The sequence below is a fragment of the Heliconius melpomene genome, chromosome 18 (assembly GCF_056956725.1).
Source record: "Heliconius melpomene rosina isolate 202511_hmr_F chromosome 18, ASM5695672v1, whole genome shotgun sequence".
Lineage (NCBI taxonomy): Eukaryota > Metazoa > Arthropoda > Insecta > Lepidoptera > Nymphalidae > Heliconius > Heliconius melpomene.
Genome location: NC_140406.1, coordinates 11,160,608 through 11,181,485, shown reverse-complemented (window position 1 = coordinate 11,181,485; position 20,878 = coordinate 11,160,608). Strand labels below are relative to the sequence as shown.

Below are 20,878 nucleotides of genomic sequence, written 5' to 3'. Positions count from 1 at the left end.
AAATTATTCATTGACATCAACACATTTGACTGTCAGTCAATTTTGTTTATTAAATGAATAACCATGTAATTCAAGCGGGCGAAGCCGCGGGCGGGCCGCTCAAATACAAATAAAAATTTGTCTCGACTTTTCACTCCAAATACGTCAAGTCATTTACTTTGTGTAGTGACCGTGGAAAAGATTCTGCACCAAATTCTCAACACGTGTTATACACGTGATGTCCATAAAATTTTAGTATTTTTTTGTGATTTTTCAGTTTAGTTAGTCATATTTTTAAATTGCACCTCTTTGTATTTATCACATTTGTTTTTGTAAAAAAAGTAAGCTCATCATGGAAGGTGGTGTTTATAATAATACCTAAAAAATACAGTAGCTTTTATTGTCCACTTTGATGAGCAACTTTTTATTAAAAACAATACCCTATCCCCCAATTGGAATTAAACCCATATTCATCGTGTACAATAAACAAATCAATAATCAATTTTTTGTATGCGTATATACCATCTCACAACAGTTTAATTAAATACAACGTTCCCTTGATCTAACCAAATTCTGACAGACAGTATACGAAATGAATGTGGGATCGATTCCCAATCATTAAATATTTTAATTATTGCTTTCTGAAAAAAAGCGTTTATTGAAAGTGGCAGCCAGAGGTCTGTACCCATCCCAGAACTTTACTAATTAAAATATAAGCCTGAAAAATATGAAAAAATAAACAAAAAAATAAAAAAAGATAAGATAAGATAGATAGGTAGGATAGAACGGCTATAGAGATGACTCTATATATATTTCCAGGAACGCTCTTGATCTATCTTCTTATCTTATCTAGGTTCATGCCTTAGGTTTAGGTCCTGTCATTAAATCCTTATAGTAGAGCCTTTTATGAAAGAAATAGAAATAGTTTTAAAGAGAACACTTTCATCTTTAACGTCTTTATAATAAATTTTAATATTTTAAAGTAGTTTTTATATGAAGTTTGTTGAAGATAATTAGTTTTTTAAAGATAATTAAAATGCAAATATGTTATTTAAATATAGAAGTTATCTTTATTTATATTAGTTACGAGAAAAATTCGGTGCCACATTGTTTTGAGCATTTCAGACATGCACGACTTATAGTCTGAGGCTGTCGTAGCCCGGTGGCACAAGGGTGTGACGTAAAAGCAACTTGTTGGTTCGATTCCCCCTTGCGGAAATGAAACATTTAATATTTTCATTCCCACGTTCTAGTAGCAAGGCGAAGCGCGGCGTTGAGCTCCGCCACTCAATGCCAGAGTTACCAGAGTGAGGGATAGAAAATTGCCTGGTTGTACAACGTGCACATAATAGAGTGAAACATCTTAAGATGAGGTTCTCCAATATCATTTTCACTGACTACCCTGCCATATGTGAAATAGAGAGAGAAGCAAAAAAAGAATTTAGTCTTATACATTTAAGTATTATTATTCTACTATAGAAAGAGTAATATTAAAAATCATACAGAATACAATAATATCGAAATCATTACTGTACAGTGTTTCTAAGAACGAATTCCAGTGTAACCTAAACAAAAAATGGCATGGCGGGTGCAAATCCGTGTCTATTAACTAGAAACGACAGCTGAAGTACATATAACTTGTGTGGAGGTACATATAAGACAAGTATTACAACTTTTTGCAGTGGAAGGTGAACAGTCCGGGTATCTTTAACTTACCTTAGAGATCTTAGAATCTTTTACAAAATAAAACTATATAATAATAGATTTATTATGTTATAAGTTGATATGTGAGCTAAATGTTATGTTGTATGTATGTGTGTTTCATTCGTAACTACTTAATGTTTTTTATCAATTCTAATATGAGCTCACTATGTTATTATATAAGGACGGAAGGTTATGAGAGGCCGCGAGGCCATCGTGGCGCAGCGACAACGGTCTCATTGTAAACGCGACGGTAGTGGATTCGATTTCCGCTATCTCAAGATAAATGTATGTATGCTCGCAGGGGTTTAGCTGTGCAACTGTAAACGTGAAGCTTGTAGGTTCGATTCTCAATCGGAGATATGAATTATTCAATATTTTCGATTTCTCGCTCTGGTAACGAAGCAAAACGTCCCTTCACTCAACATGCAATGGCTTGAGAATTCGACGGTAAGTGTGGAACGAAACTGTCTTAATAGTGAACAGAATGTCTTAACATTAGGTTCCCAGATTCCCACTGTCTACCCTGATGTGCGCGAGATACAACCTAAAAAAAATAGATTGCGTGCTAAATAAAAGCTTGAAAGTTATAAAATGACAAAAATTCCACCTGTGAATACTATATCATCATTACATACAGTTTACCTGTAACTGTTTACACTTTTGCTACATCATTGAATTAATTATCTTATGTAATTATTGTTTAAGTACGTACTGTCATAGTAGCCTTATTGTTTTTTTATGTGACGCGTATAACAATACGATAAGTTATTTGAATTCTCTGTTATATAATTTATATTTATTTCTGAAAATATTTTATAGGGCAGATAGAGGTAATCTAGTGGTAAAATACTCCGTTCCCTACTTTCTGCGCATTTTCGGAGATTGCGTGATGGGGAGCGAAGCTAAACGCCACGCTTTATCCTGTTTACGTGAGGGAATGATAATAATAAAGAAATTATAATAATTCATTCCTACGAGTGGCAATCGAACCTACACCCATCGCATTTACTGTGGCCTCTTTCCACGGATTGATTGTTTAAAATACATCTACGTGACAGGCGCTACTTTCAAAATGTACTATTTCTAGGCAGCATTGTATAGATATAGAGATACACTGCCTTGTTTATTGTAACGATATATTAATTTTCCCAGTCGATAACCTTGAACCCGCAATCATAGATTTAATAATCATAGATTACTGAGGTTAGGTTAATTTAGAATAGAAAATTATTAAAATTATAAATTATTAGTCAATATACCTACATATAAAGTAATGAAATAGAATCACTCATTTTACCATTTTTACCGCATACCACGTTAGGCAAGGAGAACCTAGTGGTAACATGGTGATGTTCCCCACCTATACCTAATTTTCGAGACATGTGTTGTGTGTGTGTTGAGTGATGCAACACCACGCCGTGCTTCATCTCCGTATTCCCCCGAGTGAGAATCGAACTTACAATCGTTGAGCTTACACACGTTGCCTCACCGTACCGTGCGATTGCTTATAGATATTATTTATTGCTATAAAAATTTTAAGTGGTAGTTAGAAAAATGAAAGTATTATTTTTAGGGTTCCATATTCAAAGATATTTCTAAGGCTACGTATGTCCGTCAGTACAAAACCTTTCGTGCACGAGACCGATTCGCACTTGGACGGTCTGTTTTTTTTAATAAGAAATAAAGTATTAACTTTACAAACAGGTGAAAAAAAAATTTAAAATGAACCTGTAGCTTACAATTTCTTTTCGCGATAATTTGTAACAAATATTTTTATCATATGTACCTACCTACGCCGTATTTTGTCATTTTTGTTTGAAATTTGATTGTAGTAATTAAATTTTCAAGAACAAATTATACATATTTTATCGCTGTTATCACAAGAATAATTTTATACAAGAATCTATTGCAGTACAGGTACTCGAAAGTAGTCAATTGTTCAAAACAGTTTTATCAATTGAAATTCTGCAATTGCAAGTATTCAGTTGCATTTCATAATAAATTTTATGTTATAAAAGACTATAGAGGTTGTGTGAGGTCGTCGTGGCGCAGCGGCACAAGGGTGTGACTGTAACGCGACGGTTGTGGGTTCAATCCCCACTCGAGGAAGTGAAATATTTATTTACGTTTATATTTCCATTTCTTCGCTCTGGTGTCGAGACAAAGCGCGGCGTTGAGTTCTGCCACTCAACACGCAATGCGGCAGAAAGTGGGGAACGAAGTCTGCCTACCCTGTTGTGCACGGGATACAGCGTGAAGCTGATATAAAAGACTATAAATATATGATTTTATTGGAACAAAACATAGACAATAATATTTAGGGTTAAAAAAATTTTTTGCAGTTTCACGACTCGTTAAGACATAAGAACAAGAAAAATATATTTACATAACAACAAAAAATATTTGTATTGACAATATCGATAAATTATATCCGCGCCTACTACATGACGTGTGTCGTCACCCGATTTTGCCTCCCCCTGACCTCTAATTATATCATACGTCACCTCATACGACACGAGCCACGCATATGTATGTATGTATGTCAACCTAAATATCATTAACGAATTTATTGATAAGCGATAACCTATATGCTTTGTAAAATAATATAAACAGAAGTTAAATATCGTCGTGATAATATATTACTATATAAGTTGACTTTAGATTAATTTTTCAGTATATTTTTTTACTTATATGCATCGCCTTCACCTTCATTATGTAGATACAGGAGAGAAAGAAGTGACTCATTACTATGGGACCTAATGTTGCTCTACATAAGCTTTACGCTTTTTCGTGTATAAAAGAGTCGAGGCCGAGAGAACAAGAGAAGAGAGTGAGACTCCATGATCCTGAAAAATTCGCCATATTGATGTACTAGAGCGTAGACATTAAAATAAATAATATCTCCGATGATCGGAACCCGGCCGGTAAATGTCAGGAGCTGTCTTCTACTGCACCATTATGACATAAATATTTTTATTAATATACATATTTTTTCTAGTCTTACGCTTTATCCCACATAAACCACAAAAATAGAGTAAAGAGAGAGAATTATTTTGTTATTTTATTTAATTCTTACGTCAACGTTTTTTCCCTTGCTTAATCAACCTCATTATTATTGTTCTACTAAAACATTTGGTAAATTCAATAAAATGCTTTAAAGTCATCGTTACAAGTGAAAAATTTAAAACTAAATAATATGACTAAACGTGTTTTAGATATCTCTTTTACTAAGATAGCCAGAGAAAATTTAATAGAAGATCACTCCGTTCTCTATAAATGCGTCTTTGGTGGCGTTTTAGAATATTAAAGTTAAAATAGATTCCTCTAGTTCTATAATAACTAGGTATAATAAATTAAGCGCTATAAATAAAATAAAAGTATACATAAAGATAACATAAATAGAGTTTATTAACTCGTCATGTTAAGTATTTGTTTTTATAATAAAAAGGTTTCTCTCAAGTAAACATCACTTCAATATTATACATTTCGCTTTTTTTTTTTCAATCACTTTTTTTGTATAAAAAAAAACTTTTCGCATATATTGGCTTATTTTTTCTAGCTTCACGCTGTTCTTGCACACAGTAGGGAAGACAGGAACCTAGTGTAAACTATATTCCCCATTTTTGGGAATTCTGGAGGCATTGCGTTTTTTGGTGGAAGTCAACGCCGCGCTTTTTCTTCTTCACCAGAGCGAAAAGAATGAAATATTTCAATCCCCTTAATGAAAATCGAACCCAACTCTCACTTCTACAGTAAGACGCTGTACCGCTTAAAGACGACGGCCTCAGATCTTACAAAGTAAATATATCAATCGAATTAAGCAAATATACATTCCTGAGTACCAACATTGTACGCCATTGGAAATTACGCGTTATGAGGAAAATAAACTACAAAATTAAAATGTCAACTTTTCAATAAATTGTGTAATTTATGTACAAAATTTTAAATTAGTTAATTAACAAGATCTTGATTATGTCATTCTATAGAGTATGAGTGTCTATGACGGTAGCAGGTTCGATTCCCACTAGGGAAAATGTTTATATTTGGAATTTTATGTTTCGCCTTTTAAAATGCAATATCATGTCTATACCACATGCTAAGAAAAATTGCTAAATATAATAAACAATTTTATTTTTTTATTTTAATAAATAATTGGCCTATTGGATATAGGTAGGTACAGACAAGAAGCCAACGTAGCGCAGTGGAAGCCGTTGCACCATTAAACGCAAAGGTTTTGGGTTCGTTCCCTGTAATTTCTAGGAAATTAATTACTAACATTTTCCTGCTCTCGCTAGACAATCGCAGCGTTGAGTACCACTACTCAGTTTCGAGTTACGGCGGAAAACGAAGAACGGAGAGTCTTGACACAAAGATCTGTCTGACTTCCTGGCTGCATACATAGCATACTGTATGTACTGTACCGTTTTAACTAATTTATATGTACAACGCTACACATACATCAAAATTTCCAAGCGGCAGTTAATTTTTTTATTATTAGCACCTCTGTAGGAAAATTTCGACAGAACTGAGCTCTACTCTACTACGCAAAGATTCTTAGAAATATATATTTTTCTGCATTTAGCGCAGTGGTATAATATCTGATTGTATTGATGATTACAGGTTCGATTCCGATTCGGGAGAATAACTATGTATAACATTGTTTTTCTTTCCTTGTTAAGCTAAATACAATGGCCGGTAATAGACGACGATACTCATTTAATGTAATGCTAAAAGCGGAACCTGGGAACCTAATTAAGACACTCCGTTCCCATTAAGATACTTCCGTTCCGCAATTTTCGCCGAATTTCGTAGATATTGTGTGTTGACTGGCAGAACTTAACGCCGTGCTTTGTCTAGTTACCAGCGCAAAAAATGAAAATACCTTTTAATTATTTACTTTTATTTCCTTTCCTAACAAATTACAATGTACATATATGATTTTTTTTCAAAAAATATTTTTTCCGCAAACGTTTTTAAAATGAAAATAGTGAAAATTAGTAGTGTAGGCGCATACTGAAAATGAAATGACAACATAGTACATGAGATATATGGAAAAGTACGGTCTTGAAGCTATACAGATAGCTGTAACTGTGTATCCTCGGACGACCACAACTCGTCGACCGTACTGTACATATTATGTAAAATCACGCTCGCAATGGGCGTTATATAACGTTTGCAAACTCTGGAACAAAGAAAATATTTACAAGTAGACATTCCTTACACAAATTTCTTCAATATATTTTTTTCAATCTTTAAGTGGCAGAATTACGTTTAAAAAGACATTAAACTTTCTAATTATTTTTTTTAAGTTGTCGAGTTATCAATAAATGTATAAAATATGGAGCTTTTCGAACGTTTCCTCGCTGAAGTAAACCACCAGATTTAAAATTTTCTCCGTAAATAAACAAAGACTAAAAAAAAAAACAGAATGGCGCGAGACAAAAATAGAATCTGCTATCTCCAAAACAATGCCACACTAACAATTAAGTATATTTATATTAGTGTTACTATGTTTACATTAACATTATATGAATATAAGATTGATAAGGGCATAATGTCATGTAAAATCAAATGTCAACAAATCGTAGGGGGCGTTCTAGGTTCTTATCTATGCGTGTTTTCCATTTTTCAAACAAATATTTATTTTTATATTCTCTTCGGTCTTATCATATATACATATATGCACTAGGTTTTAGCTGCAGCTTTTATTCGTGGTCAAATGGAAATAACAATTATGTATGACACATGTGACATGACACATATGTGTGCGAGGTAACTCTGGCAGCAGGTAAAGAGGGTTAATGCCTTCAAAATTCGGCGGAAAGTGAAGAACGGAAATGTCTTAATGGGAACCTATCAGGTTAATATAAGGTTTCCAGGTACACTCTGTCTGTCCTGATACGTGTGCGATGCAGTGTAAAGCAGAAAAATATATATCTCGATAAATTGTCTCTATTCTATAAAAGGAATTTTTCAATTCGAATCAATAGTTTCCGAGATTAGCGTGTTCAGCCAAACAAACTCCTTCAGATTTACAATTTAAGTAGGTATAGATACATGCATTATGACATATAAATAATTTCTTACAACATTATTAATGTAATGAATAATATTTTTTTCTTACATTGAACTCAAGTTCAACATAATAATATACATTATGAAGAAATGACGTAATTACGATAATTCATAGATTTGGTTTATTTAAATTTTAAAATTGTGATAAGTACATCTTGTTGCTATTATTATGTTTCTCTTTTCCCAAGGATGTCGAGTTCAAAGGGCCCGGTCCTTTGGAAGGCTTGCGTTGGGATACAGATCCAACAGAGGATCCTCAGAAATTATAAAAACGTTCTACTGTGACGCATCAGCTATGATCCATCTCCCCAAACCCCAGGTAATTACCCAAAGATGGCCTTGGGGTAGTGCGTAGGAACTATGGAAAATGTAGTAATGTAAACTAGGCCCATGACATGGAATTTGGATGGACTGGCTACTGTGTTATTGGAAGATACTAACGGACGTTCCAGAATAAATAGCTGGCGGCCAGTGACTCTCTTCCACCAGACGGTCCCCCATAAAGCAAACTGATTGTGCTGCTCTATGCCTCGGCCGATAAATAAATAATAAATAAATAATTCAAATATAATCATTCTCGAGTATGAGAATCGAATTGAAAACCAACGCACTACAGCCAAACGCTTTTCCTTATAAGTAGTTTAACGCCGTAATAATTACTGTACTAGTTACTTGTAAACGTCATATAACATGAGTAGTGAGTGGACATTGTAATATATTAGGTACAACGTATAATGAATCGAGAGTATGATAACTGAGTCAGTCACCTCGACAAAGTCCAGCTTTGTTAGAACAAACGATTTGGGGCATTTGATAAAGTTATATAGGAAATATGTATGGATGTTTGTATGTAATTATGTATGTATGGTAAGTGTTTTGTGTTTATGAGCAATATCATTAGTAGAGTAATAAATTTAATCTAGTAATATAAGAGCTAAGTGGTCCAAGTAAATTATTAGTTTCCCTATAAAAAGAAGGAATAAATATAATGACTAAATGTAATTTTTTTTTTTATTTTCATCTCTTCACTTCTGGAGCCGAATTCTGAAGGCATTGTTTGTTAGGTGGCACAACTCAACGCCGCCCGTTGCCTCGAAACCAGAGCGAAGAAATAAAAATATTAAAAAGATATTTCCTCGAGTACCTACATTAAGTCGGAACGTTTATAATTTTCAGCAGGATATTTTCAGAGGGAACCATATTTTAAGAGACTCTCCGCTCAATTTTCAAGTCATAGTTTACTGTCACAAATTGCCTTACATATATTAGGCGTAAATTAGCAACAATGTAAAATAGTATTTAAATCGAGTGATAATAGTTAACATTACAACAGATTACAAGAGGTCACTACGATTACAAAGAAACGTAGTAAGGTGACTGTTACATGAATTGATAGGAAATTTCTTATTAACTCTAGCACGTAAATGTTTTATGCAAATCGCAGAAATTATTTATTTAAATTTATACAAGTAAGAATATTCATAAAGAATTTAATAAAAAATAATTTATTTCTTTTATACCGAAATATTTTTTTCTTTATTTAGTTTTGAACATAGGACCATCGTGTTGTACTATTCAAGTGCCATATGCATTATGATGATGATGAGGCTGTCCGCGTCGAGGGGCGGGGCAAGTGGCCCCGCTCATTTCGATACCCAAATTGAGGAAATTTAACAAGGCAAAGTGCGGCGTTGGGTTTCGCCACTCAACACACAATGCTTCGAGAATTCGGCGAAAAGTGTGGACCGAGTGTCTTAATACAAGGCTCTTATGTCATGTATAATAAGCCTTATTATTAATCATATGACTATTGACAAGCATTTACATAAATACTGTTTACTTTGAGAAGTAAATCGAGACTTACTTTGTATCATGGAAGGGATGGTTTTCTGGTGGAAGAAAGATTTTAAAATGACTCTTTACTCCACTCTCCTCCCGTTATCAATGAGACATTGCTCGCTGAGTAGCGGAAATTAACCCCGCACTTTATAGTTCTTACGTACAAAGATATAATATGTATTATTCATTCAATGATCTAACAATATTGTTGTTTTGAATTAATTTACGTCTAAACATCCGTCTTTGTGCGTGCGTAAATATTACAAATAAATTAAACCTATTCATAAATTCTTATTTTCTATTCTATATTACGTCGGCTCAGAGTGTAAACCTGCTAAGTATTAATAAAATTTTCAGGGAATACAAAAAAGGAAAAAAACGTCTTTAAAAAACTATGAGCATGTATGCGTATGTAACGTTTGTATATATATACGAGTACATATGTTAATATAATAAAAATAAATAAAAAGAGAGTGTTTTAACACTAAGTCCCCTCTGTCTACTCTGCTATACGGCTATAAGGTCAATTTGACATGTTTCAAAAACAACTACGGATTAAATTAAATGTACAAAATATTTTACAAAAGCTGACTTGACGTGACGTTTTTTTTTTTCACAAAAAATCATTAAAAAAAGTCTAATTTAAAAGCTATAAGGAAACGAAAATAATCAATTTATATATAAAAAAAAAACACAATTAAGACCATACAATTCTATTAAATGATATTTTGATTTGTTCTCTCAAAAGTCATTTCCGCGTTTTGACGAAACGTGAGATATTGTTAGATAAGGGTTAAATACACTTGAATTAAATAATAGCTTAGATCGTTAAAAAAAAGTACCTACCTAATAGCTTAGATACAATTATGTAATAAGAATATAAGATCATAGTAGCGCATTGGGTTTGATTCTGATTGCAAATATTGAAGCTTATGGTCAGGGTATAAGGCAGAGTTCAAAAATGATCTCAATCTACTTTACCTACTATATGCAAGATATAAGAAAATGATTATAATAATTTGAATATAAAACATTTGAGTTACAAACCTTTTTACCTCACTTAGCCCCACAACTGTTACTTCCAAAACTACTACCTTCACTTTATACATCTTCTGCATATAACAGAATAGGCAGAAGAATTCTTATGTTGAAACACTCTTTTCGCCACGCACCTCGACATTCTCTAAATATACCACAGACATTCAGTGAAATTGACAGACGTAAAACTTGCAGAGCAGGAGACTTTCAAAACCTTTAGCCTACGCTAGGATATAGGCTAGGCTAGGGGAGACCTCGAAGCTGTGCTTACCCCATAACAAAAGTTCAATAAAAAATTGTAAAAAATATTGCTGGAAAATAAAAGTACAATTTTACCCAAAAATAAAATCTTGTCATTCCTTTACTAAATTGCATATTCTATTTTTTCATACATTCATTCATACGATTTCTCAAAGCATTGCGTTGTCGAGTAGCGGACCTCTACGGCAAGCTGCCGTTTTTTATTTTGATTTTGAAAAATAGTTAAATATGGAAATATATACACAATTAACCAAGAAAAGAACTAATGACAAGGCTTCTCTAAAAAAAACTCTAGATATGCCCATTTATAACGATAGCAGTATCTAGCAAGGCTAGTGTGTACACGCCTTATAAATAGTACCTAGTATATACAATAGGATATAAATCTTTAGTTAACTAATTATACTCCTATACAAATTGATTGACATTTAAATGTTGTTTATACAACGTGTAAAAAAATCAATATTAAAATTAATAAACTTATTAAAATTTACACCTCTTCTGTCGACTTTAAACGCCATAAGTAAAAAAAGAGAACCCTTATAGAATGACTTTGTTGAGGCCTTGACTTCCGCCTCTCAACACGTAATGCCTCAAAAAATCGGCGGAAAGTGGAAAACGAAGTGTCCTAACCCTCTGCCTACCCTGTTATATGTGAGATACAACGTGAAGCTAAGTAAAAAATATTTCCCGTCTATTTCTAAAAATCTCCAGATAAATTTATCTCGTAGATGTGTTAAGCTGTAAAAAATATTTATATTATTTTAAATCAACACCAACAGTCAACACAATCAAAGGATACGAGCACTTACTTATGCATTATTTTTGCTAAATTTTGTATGAAATTCACGTCATAATCAAATCCTATAGGGTACTTCTTGTAGCCTTGCAATTATAAAATTAGGCAAGAAATTAGTACTTGCAGTGAAAATAAAAGAAAAATGCTTAAAAATAGGAAATTATATATAATTAACAGATAAAAAAATATTACAAACTTATAAATATAGCTAGTTTCATACATTATGAGGTCATACGCCCGAAAACTGTTATAAATTGTATTCTAACTGTCAACTTTTATAAATTGTATTCTAACTTCTCATTGATCTACAATCGGTACGGACCCCTTAGCTGTGTCCGACTCGCACTTGACCAGTTTTTACTACCAAAGCCACATTATGTATATACGTAAATATGTACATATATAGTAACATAGCAACATCTTGATATTGCAATGAAATGTTTGTTCGCATCTTTATCAGACAACGTTCTTGAAATTGTTATACGCAAACTGTAATTATACATAAGAGGTGACCTCAATATCTAGGTGATTTAAATTAACCTACACTTACGTAATGTTGATAGTTCAGTGGTAGTAAGCACAAGATACTATTGCAGTATACGCAAATTCTATTACGTATACTATAGATCGAGGTAATGAAAATGATTGCCAAATAATCGATTCCAGTGTAAATATCGAACCTGCAACCGTCGTGGTTACAGTTTGTATGAGTATGCTGTGCCGCTGAGCTAGTAAGAAACTATATTAATATTTTGCAAAATATTGTTTACAATATGTCTAATTATAATATATCAAAATGTTCTATTTTGTGTCAAAACATTCCGTTTTGCATTTCTCTTTCGAATTTGATATAAAGAGTGGGGAAACTTAGCACCGACTTTTGGTTGTAGGAATTGCAAAATAAATAGAAATATGATCATTTAAACTCAAGGTCCTTAACACTACGTTCCCTCTGCGTACCCTGGTGTCTGGAGCAGATTTTTTTATTTTTAACATTTTCAAAATTATATTCCACACATAGAAAAGAAAAATACTTGAAATATACATTTATCCATACATACTTCTACAATTCTAGTTCAACTCGTTCTAAGTATTTATATAACACGAGTCTGGTCCAAACAACCATTTAAGTTGAAAGGCGCCATTACGTGAAAATAGTTAGAAAAACTAGTATTATATGGTTGCTGAGATATTTATAGATCGCAACGACTTTTCTTCTAAAGACTATGTAACTGTCTTTAAACGGTGCCTGTGTTGACTTTTTATTGATGACGCCGTATAGAAACGTAGGTATTAGTTGTATAGTGATGGTATTGGGTTCTAATTCTACTCAGTATTACATGAAGATTTTCGTATAAGTATATAGGTCCCCGTGTTCCCCCTGCCTACCCCGCTATGTACAGGATACAGCATACAGCATAAAAAAAAATGGTATTCGCTAAACTACTAAAGTGTATGTATTACTAAAGTGTATGTGTATTAATAAAAAAAAATTACACATACATGTATGTGTAATTTACACATGTTTGTATTCACTTCTTATTCCATACCTAAGATGAATCATCCATTGGCGCCAATATGTTTTTTATCATAGCAATGCCATCTAACGAGACCGGCGCATGCGCATCTAGTCCACGAACGGAGAACCGGTGTATATAGAAATAGCTCGGGATGTTTCTTATGGTTTTTATGGTATTATAAGGTGAAATAACTGTAGTGCCATAGGATAACTATTTATAACTAAAAAAAAAATTCTGTTATAGATTTTTTATTTTCAGCTACGCGCGTTTTTCCTATTAGGGTAAGCAGAAGAAATAAAAAAATTACAAAGACAATTCCGTTCCCCAGTTTCTGCTAATTTTTGTTAAAGATCGCCTATTGCAGAAAAGTAAAAATATGTAAAATATAAATATTTCTACGAATGGGAATTGAACCTACGAGCAGTGCCGTCGTAGTCATTCTTCCATAGCACGATGGCTAAATTGCAGTTCTTATAGTTTTCATGCCATTATAATGGTAATTAAATAATTTTAATGAGTGGAAATTTTATGAACAACAGAACAATTCTAGAATTTTTTGCCTTTGTATTGAATGATCTGAATTAATTATAAAAGTTCTATTATTATTTATTCAGTTAAATAAATACTTTAATACATTGCCATTATCAAACATTGTCTAACTTACTTTCTATAGTTTCTATTTACATAATAATTCCTAACCAACAATTGTTTTCTATTCTTTATTATATTGTTTTTTATTAACTTAAGGCGGAGTGATTTAACACTAGGTTCCCTGTATTAGAATATATAGAGAGCACCTAGCGTGATTCAAGCTCCGCTCCTTACTTTCTAAACAATTTCTGAGAGTCCATGCTTTGAAATCGAACCCACAACCGTCACGTTTACAGTCATGCTGTGTTGCTACGCCGTGACAATAAGCATTATTATCATAATTTTACCTATTCAGAAGACCGTCATTATGAATCGAACTACCAAACACGCAATATTTGAAAAAAAAAAGGGCAGAAAGTGATTTTAAAATAGTCAAGACTGTCTTGATTATTTGGAATCACTAGAATCACCGATTGTCAAGACACCCGTTCCCCATTTTCTATTGATATCTGGAGGAACGTAATTGTATTAAGAGGGAATGGAACGTGGACACTAGGTTCCCAGGTCCCCACTGAATACCCCGCTCTGTGCGGGATACAGCGTGAAGCTGACAAAAAACTATTCAACATATATATTTGAGAAAACAAAATCGTTTTACATTAAAACATACGACATTGACCAAGAAACAAGACATCACGCGTTCGATACAATCAATTGTTAGTATTTGGTAGAGTTTTTTATGGTTTTTTTGCATAAGGTATAATGGTATAGTAAAATAAGTATTTATATATAGATGCGGAAATTTGTATTATTTGCCGATTGGACCGAAGTCCATTGCCCGTCTATCAGATTCCACGAATTTAGTACAAAAACATCTCTATTTCTACTTAAGATCACAAGGTTGCTTAAAGTTGTTAATGATTCTTTAAGTAATAAATTTTTTAGCTTCTCGCTGTATCCAGCATGTAGCAGGGTAGGTAAAGGGGACCTAGGGTTAACTCTCATATTCCATTTCCCACCTTCTGCCGACTTCTCAAGACATTGCATTGCATTGAGCAGCAGAACTCTCAACGCCGTGTTATTTCTTGATATACTGAGCTAAAATTTGAGCGTAAGTTTGAAATGAATGAGTTTGAAATGAATTGAATATGAAAATATTTATTTTAATATTTTTTATAATTGTTGTGTTAGCAGTAATACAAACACAATACTCATCACTGTTCATGAGATACAGCCTGATGACAAAGGGACAGATAGACAGACAGACATTAAAAAAATGATAATGAAAATATGCTTATTAACAAAGCGGTATGTACACTTTTTGGTACGGAACCTGAAAAAAACAATAACACAAGCTTAAGGCTAATAATCGTAAAAGCTAATAATAATCTTGACAATACAACTGAATCACAGTGGTGGCTCTTGGCCGGGGGAACGGGAAGTCAGCGTCTCTTGTATATTTAGAAATTTCAATAGCTTCTTGCATTAACGTTTAGAGGCCATGACTGTGACATACATACATACGTACACACCTACATACATACTGAAACAAATATTTTTGCGTTTATGGCTAATCTATTTATTAGTCAATCAGGCTTACGACCATACAACCATAAGCAAAGGAATAGGGGGGGTGGGGGAAGAATGGTCCGTGCTCATATGGCTAACAAAAAAATTGCTCTGAAAAGAAACCACCTACACGAACATATAAAACTAAAGTTCAGCCAGTCCAGCAGTATCTGCATCATCTTCTCGACGCCATTCACAAATTACTTGATATATTGCCAAATTCCAAATTTTCAATTCCTACCGACGACGTAACGTTGTGTGGTAATTTACTGGCGTTATTACTGTTTCTTAGATTTATTACATTTACAGTCTCATTCAGAGATGTCAATCAGCGATTAACTGGTATTACTTACTTCCATTACTCACTTTTCTGCCGAATTCTTGTGTCATTTTGTGTTGAGTGGAACTCAATGCGATTTTCATTCCCCCGAGCGGGAATCGAACCCACAAACGTCGCGTTTTTAGTCGCACGCTTATGTCACTGCGCCACTACGAGCTCCATTGTATTGTAATCCAAGTATTAAACATGACTTGTTAGTAGACTCTATAAGTACGCTACAAGCATTTATATAAAAAAAAACATCTAAGGGTGTTTATATATTTATGTTTAGTTTACTAAATAAGTACAAGCGGGCGAAGCCGCGGGCGGGTCTCTCGTTATACATATAATGTATAATTTTAGATTTATAGTTGGTGATCACACGGGTACTAGATTCTAGTGATACGTGTCTGTCAGTCGATGTAGTTATTATATCAACCTAACGCCATCGCTTTCGTAATTGCCTCGCGTAATGCCCTGGATTCCTGCAGAACGGCTTATGAGTTCTTGATATTTTCTCGAGTTTAAGTAATTTTAGTTTAGTAAAATTACTTAAACTTGAGCAGGAATCGAGCCCACGACCTGTAGCTTTTACATTCACTCGCTTGTGACCTCTGCGCCACGACTGGCCTTAAAATAAGAAATTTGATTCGACTTGAGTTTCTTTTAGAAACGAGAAAATCGTTTTCTCGGATCGGAAAATGAAGAACTGAGTGACTTATTGTTTTTCAGCTTCAGAATTACAGTTGGCAGAAAGAACGAAATGTCTTGACACTCAAGACACTACGCTCTTCATGTTTCGCCAGAATTCTAGACATTGCGTGTTGAGTGATGGAACTCAACGCCGGACTCTTTTAAAAGCGGGAAATAGGTGTACCATTTATTTACTTAAGTGTGGAACTGAGGCCACAATTTACAGTCACTGCCTCACAACGACCTCAAAAAGGCATTTGTCTATGTAATCCCTTTTTTTGTCAAGTTAATTTTCGTTTCCGTTAAGCGACAGACAGACAGGCGGTTTCGATCTTATATAGAGATAGTCGCGATAACGTTTCAAAGGTTCGAAACAAAAATTAGTTAACTAACCGAAGGACAAATTGATCGTTGTAATTGAACTTTAATTTATTTTGTTTAATATTTTCGGGAACTGGAATTTGTATAAAACATACAAACTGAGTAAAATAAAAACAAAAGAAAATAAGTAAATATAAAAAACAATAAGCATCACCTAAATATGAGATATAGTTACATACAGAACTATTACTTTCAATATGATTTACATATCATGAGGCCAGTCGTGGCGAAGGGGCACAAAGTGTGATTATGAACGCTATAGGTTGTGGGTTCGATTTCCACTTGAGGAAATTAAATATTTCATATTTTCATTAATCACAATGTCTCGAGAATTTAGCGGGAAATCGGGAACACAGTGTCTTAACACTACGTATCCTCTGCCTACTCTAATGTGTGCGGGATACAGCGTAATTTAAAAAAAAAAAGTTCTATGATACGAAACAACTACTAACTTTATTTTTAATAGTTTGTTTGCTATTTTTATTTTATAAATTAGAACCGAGTTGAAATCGAATCCAACACACTAGGACATATCGCTGCTATTACAATCAAACGCTCTACCATTCAACCTATTTGTCAAATCATCATACTCCTGGACAAAATAAAGGTTTCTTAACCTAACCAGCTTTCATGCAGCAGCAAATGGCTAAAGCCAACAGGTGAATCACTTCCAATCAATCTATTATACTATAACAGTCACGCACTAGGAAACGTTCAGGCAGCGCTACCGTTACGGAAACATTTGCAAATTATAATAATTCATTCTATAGTGGTAATAATCGTTTGAATTACATGTGAATTTCAAATTATTTATGTAATTTACTTTATCTTCATTTGTTTATTGCTAATAAATATTACACTAGTCGTCGCTCGCAGCTTTGTATGTGGGTTTTAAATGTGTAAAATCTGTTTTCGCTGGATTTTAAGGAAAGTACGGAGTGTCTTAACACTAAAAAGAAAAGAAATATGCGTATATTATCAGAACGTTACAACAACTTAAATATTTGATTTGTTTTATCTACTGTATGAAATGAAATAAAAGTCGGTTCTGTAGTTTTTTAAACTTTCGAATGGTATAAAAATGTCCAAAAACGAAAAAAATAAAAAACGTTCGTTCGTAAATTCTCTAAGCCGGTGATATTTTTTACCTTATTTTTTATATTTATGATGAAATATAAATTATACAGCAATAATTTCTCTCATTTTTTAATTAAATATAGGCGAAGGTACCTTTTGAACTCTAAAGTAATTTATATTTCTTATCTACATCAACTAAGCAAAGGAATAGTTAAGCGACATCTGTTATCGATATTCAACTAACCTGAACATCACAAAGCTCTCACGGCGCACATTTTGCACTCACATCACTAATATTTTTCCTTATTGACACAAAAATTAAAACTAACAGTACTTTTCAGTATTTGGAAACGCAACGAGTGTTCTAGAACTGAGTGATAGTACGACTTGTATTGAATAGGGATGTATGTATCTAGTGGATAGCTTATCGATAATATGGCATATTAACGCCATATAATAGCTAATTTAATAGTATTTCTTAGTGCTATATATTTTAAACATAAGTGATATTAAACGAAAATGAATTGTCTTGATGGAGAATAAGTGTCTTATCACTAGATTCCCCTCTGCCTACCCTACTATGTGTGGAGTACAGAGCAAAGTTAAAAATACTGATACAGTCGTGGCGCAGTGGCACAATCTGTAAAGCGATTGTTATTGGTTCGATTTCCACTCGGGGAAAAGAATTATTTAATATTTTTATTCACGGCACAAACAAAACACGGCATTAAATTTCGCCAATCAATACGTAATGTCCGGAGAATTCAGCTGATAGTGGAGAACGGAGTGTCTTAGCAATAAGCTCTCTATATGCGGAACTCGGTATGCAGAACTGCTATATGCAGAATATAGCGTGAATATTAAAAAAAAAACAAAATAATCGATAAAACCAACAGGCATCACAAGCGGAACAGTCGTTTGCGTAATTATGATACTTTCGCTGCACCACTCCTCGGCGGAGTCACGTGCACTGCGGTACCAAGTATTAATTTGATATATATGCATGTATATATGTATGTATTGTATATATAACGTTAAAACTCGATTTTGTAATGGACGTGGTAAATAAACTATGTGGGTGAAGGTTACAGCTTCGAATTCCACTTGTGTAAATGTCTTAAGGTATACCTGCTCGTAAACCTTTTATAATCATTATTTACGATTAATATATGAAAATGTGTATTTCTTAATCAAGATTTCGTTAAAACCTAATGGAATCAAAAATAACTTCAATAGATAAAATTCCCATCATCGCACCAAGGCAGCTAGGAGTCAGGATTCAATTTAGCTTATGAAAGCACTATTAGAGGCTTTCTCGAAATTCCTACAGGAACGTTATTTCCTTCAAAAAGCGCTTCTATGTAGCTCTAGCTTAAAAGCCTGCAACGCACCTGCATCTCCTCTAATGTTACACGGGGTCGTGGGCGGCGGTGATCATTTATCATCAGGTGACCCGTACGCGTGTTTCCCTTGCCTCTTCCAGAAATATAAGAAAAATACATGAAAAAGGACAAAAGCTTATACTTAAATCGTTTATTTTTTCAAGTGCAATAAAGAACATACTATATGGTCATATAATTTACCTATAGGTACTGTATTGAATGAGGTCACTCAAGCGTTCACCAAATTATGTGTTGACGAAATTTTATATTATTTTTTTTTATAATATTTTCGTGAGCATAAAATAATAAAAAAATGTATGTCATATTTATTTTCAACCTGTGTTATCCTCTTTTTAAAATAATGTGGTTTATTATGAATTTTTTTTCTATATTTTAGTAAAGAATTAAGTAATTGATTCGGTATATATTATGAATAGCGAACTAGGCAGAGCATCGCCCACATGAACTATACAATTTTTCAATTCTATAATGTAGTAAATTTGTAGTAATTTTGTGAAACATATTACATTTACCTTTGTGAGATTTTTTAAAATTTATAAACCGATTTATTTAAATTTAAATTTAATATTTAAAATATATGTATGTATATTAATAGGTTAGCTGTCAAATAAATACAGAAGATAAATATTTTAATAATCTCAATTCTTAATCTTGAGTTCCGAAAATTGCGCCTGCACAAATGTGACATGTCAGTCGTGGACCACAAATGTCAGATTAAAAAATAAAGAAATAAATCAGTAGCAAAAATTGAACTGATAAAATATTTTATGGTTTATATCGGTTCCCCCTCATAAAATAAGAGTAACTGGTAAGAGAGGCAGTATCAGACATCGCTGGAGAAATTAAGAAATTACATGCCTAATTTTATGAACGTCATCACTAAAGTAAATGGCCTCAAACCTGAAAAGAACAGGTGCAAACACTCAGTGACATTTTCTCTACATTATTGCTTTCCATCCAAATTCGGGCAATTGCCTGTTGAGTGAGGACATGAAAATAATTTAAATATATTCGCACAATTATTAACTAATTTAAATTTAATTTCCCCCAGTGCGAATTTGCCATCAAAACCTTCGATTTCACAGTTTTGCTTCAAATTTCAATTGCATTGCATTGCAGGTATTCTGTCGACAACATCGATCTACATTTAGATGCAAGATGCAACAGAACGGTGCAGCAGTAGTAAGAAGTGAAAGTGTTATATATTTATATCATTAAAATATTGTAGGGAAATTGAGAATACGTTACTTCTAAGGATGTTATGGGTGTGACAGCCTCTGATGGTGAGCGTGTGTTATGGGTTCGATTTCTACTCGGATTATTTGCATTTATAATAATTATTTGCAAGCAATGCCACTAAAAATGGACGGTGCATGGGGAATGAATTGTTTTGCTAAAGGTATGCAGGGTATAAATTATTGCTGTTCTGCGTAAATTTGATCCACTTCCTGTTGTGTGGCCGTGGCACAACGCTGCGCATCGTCTTGCTAGAGCGAAATGCACATGAATATCTAGAGATATATTCCAAGAGGGGTCTTCAATTTATTATTTTTTTTAACAATGTTGGCGTTGGGCACCAGACTGCTCTGGGGTGGGCACATACCACCCCCTCCCTTCATTCCTATGCCTA

The 20,878-nt window shown here is 33.4% G+C and overlaps 1 protein-coding gene across 1 annotated transcript in view; it reads right to left on the bottom strand.

Annotated features, from left to right (window-relative positions):
* Window positions 1–18,223, bottom strand: part of LOC146529576 (facilitated trehalose transporter Tret1-2 homolog) — a 38,040-nt gene extending 19,817 nt beyond the window's left edge. Inside the window, exon 1 of the mRNA XM_085201826.1 lies at window positions 18,090–18,223. The gene's annotated coding sequence lies outside the window, so the exon portion shown is untranslated. The remainder of the gene's footprint in view (window positions 1–18,089) is intronic.
* Window positions 18,224–20,878: the final 2,655 nt, after the last annotated feature.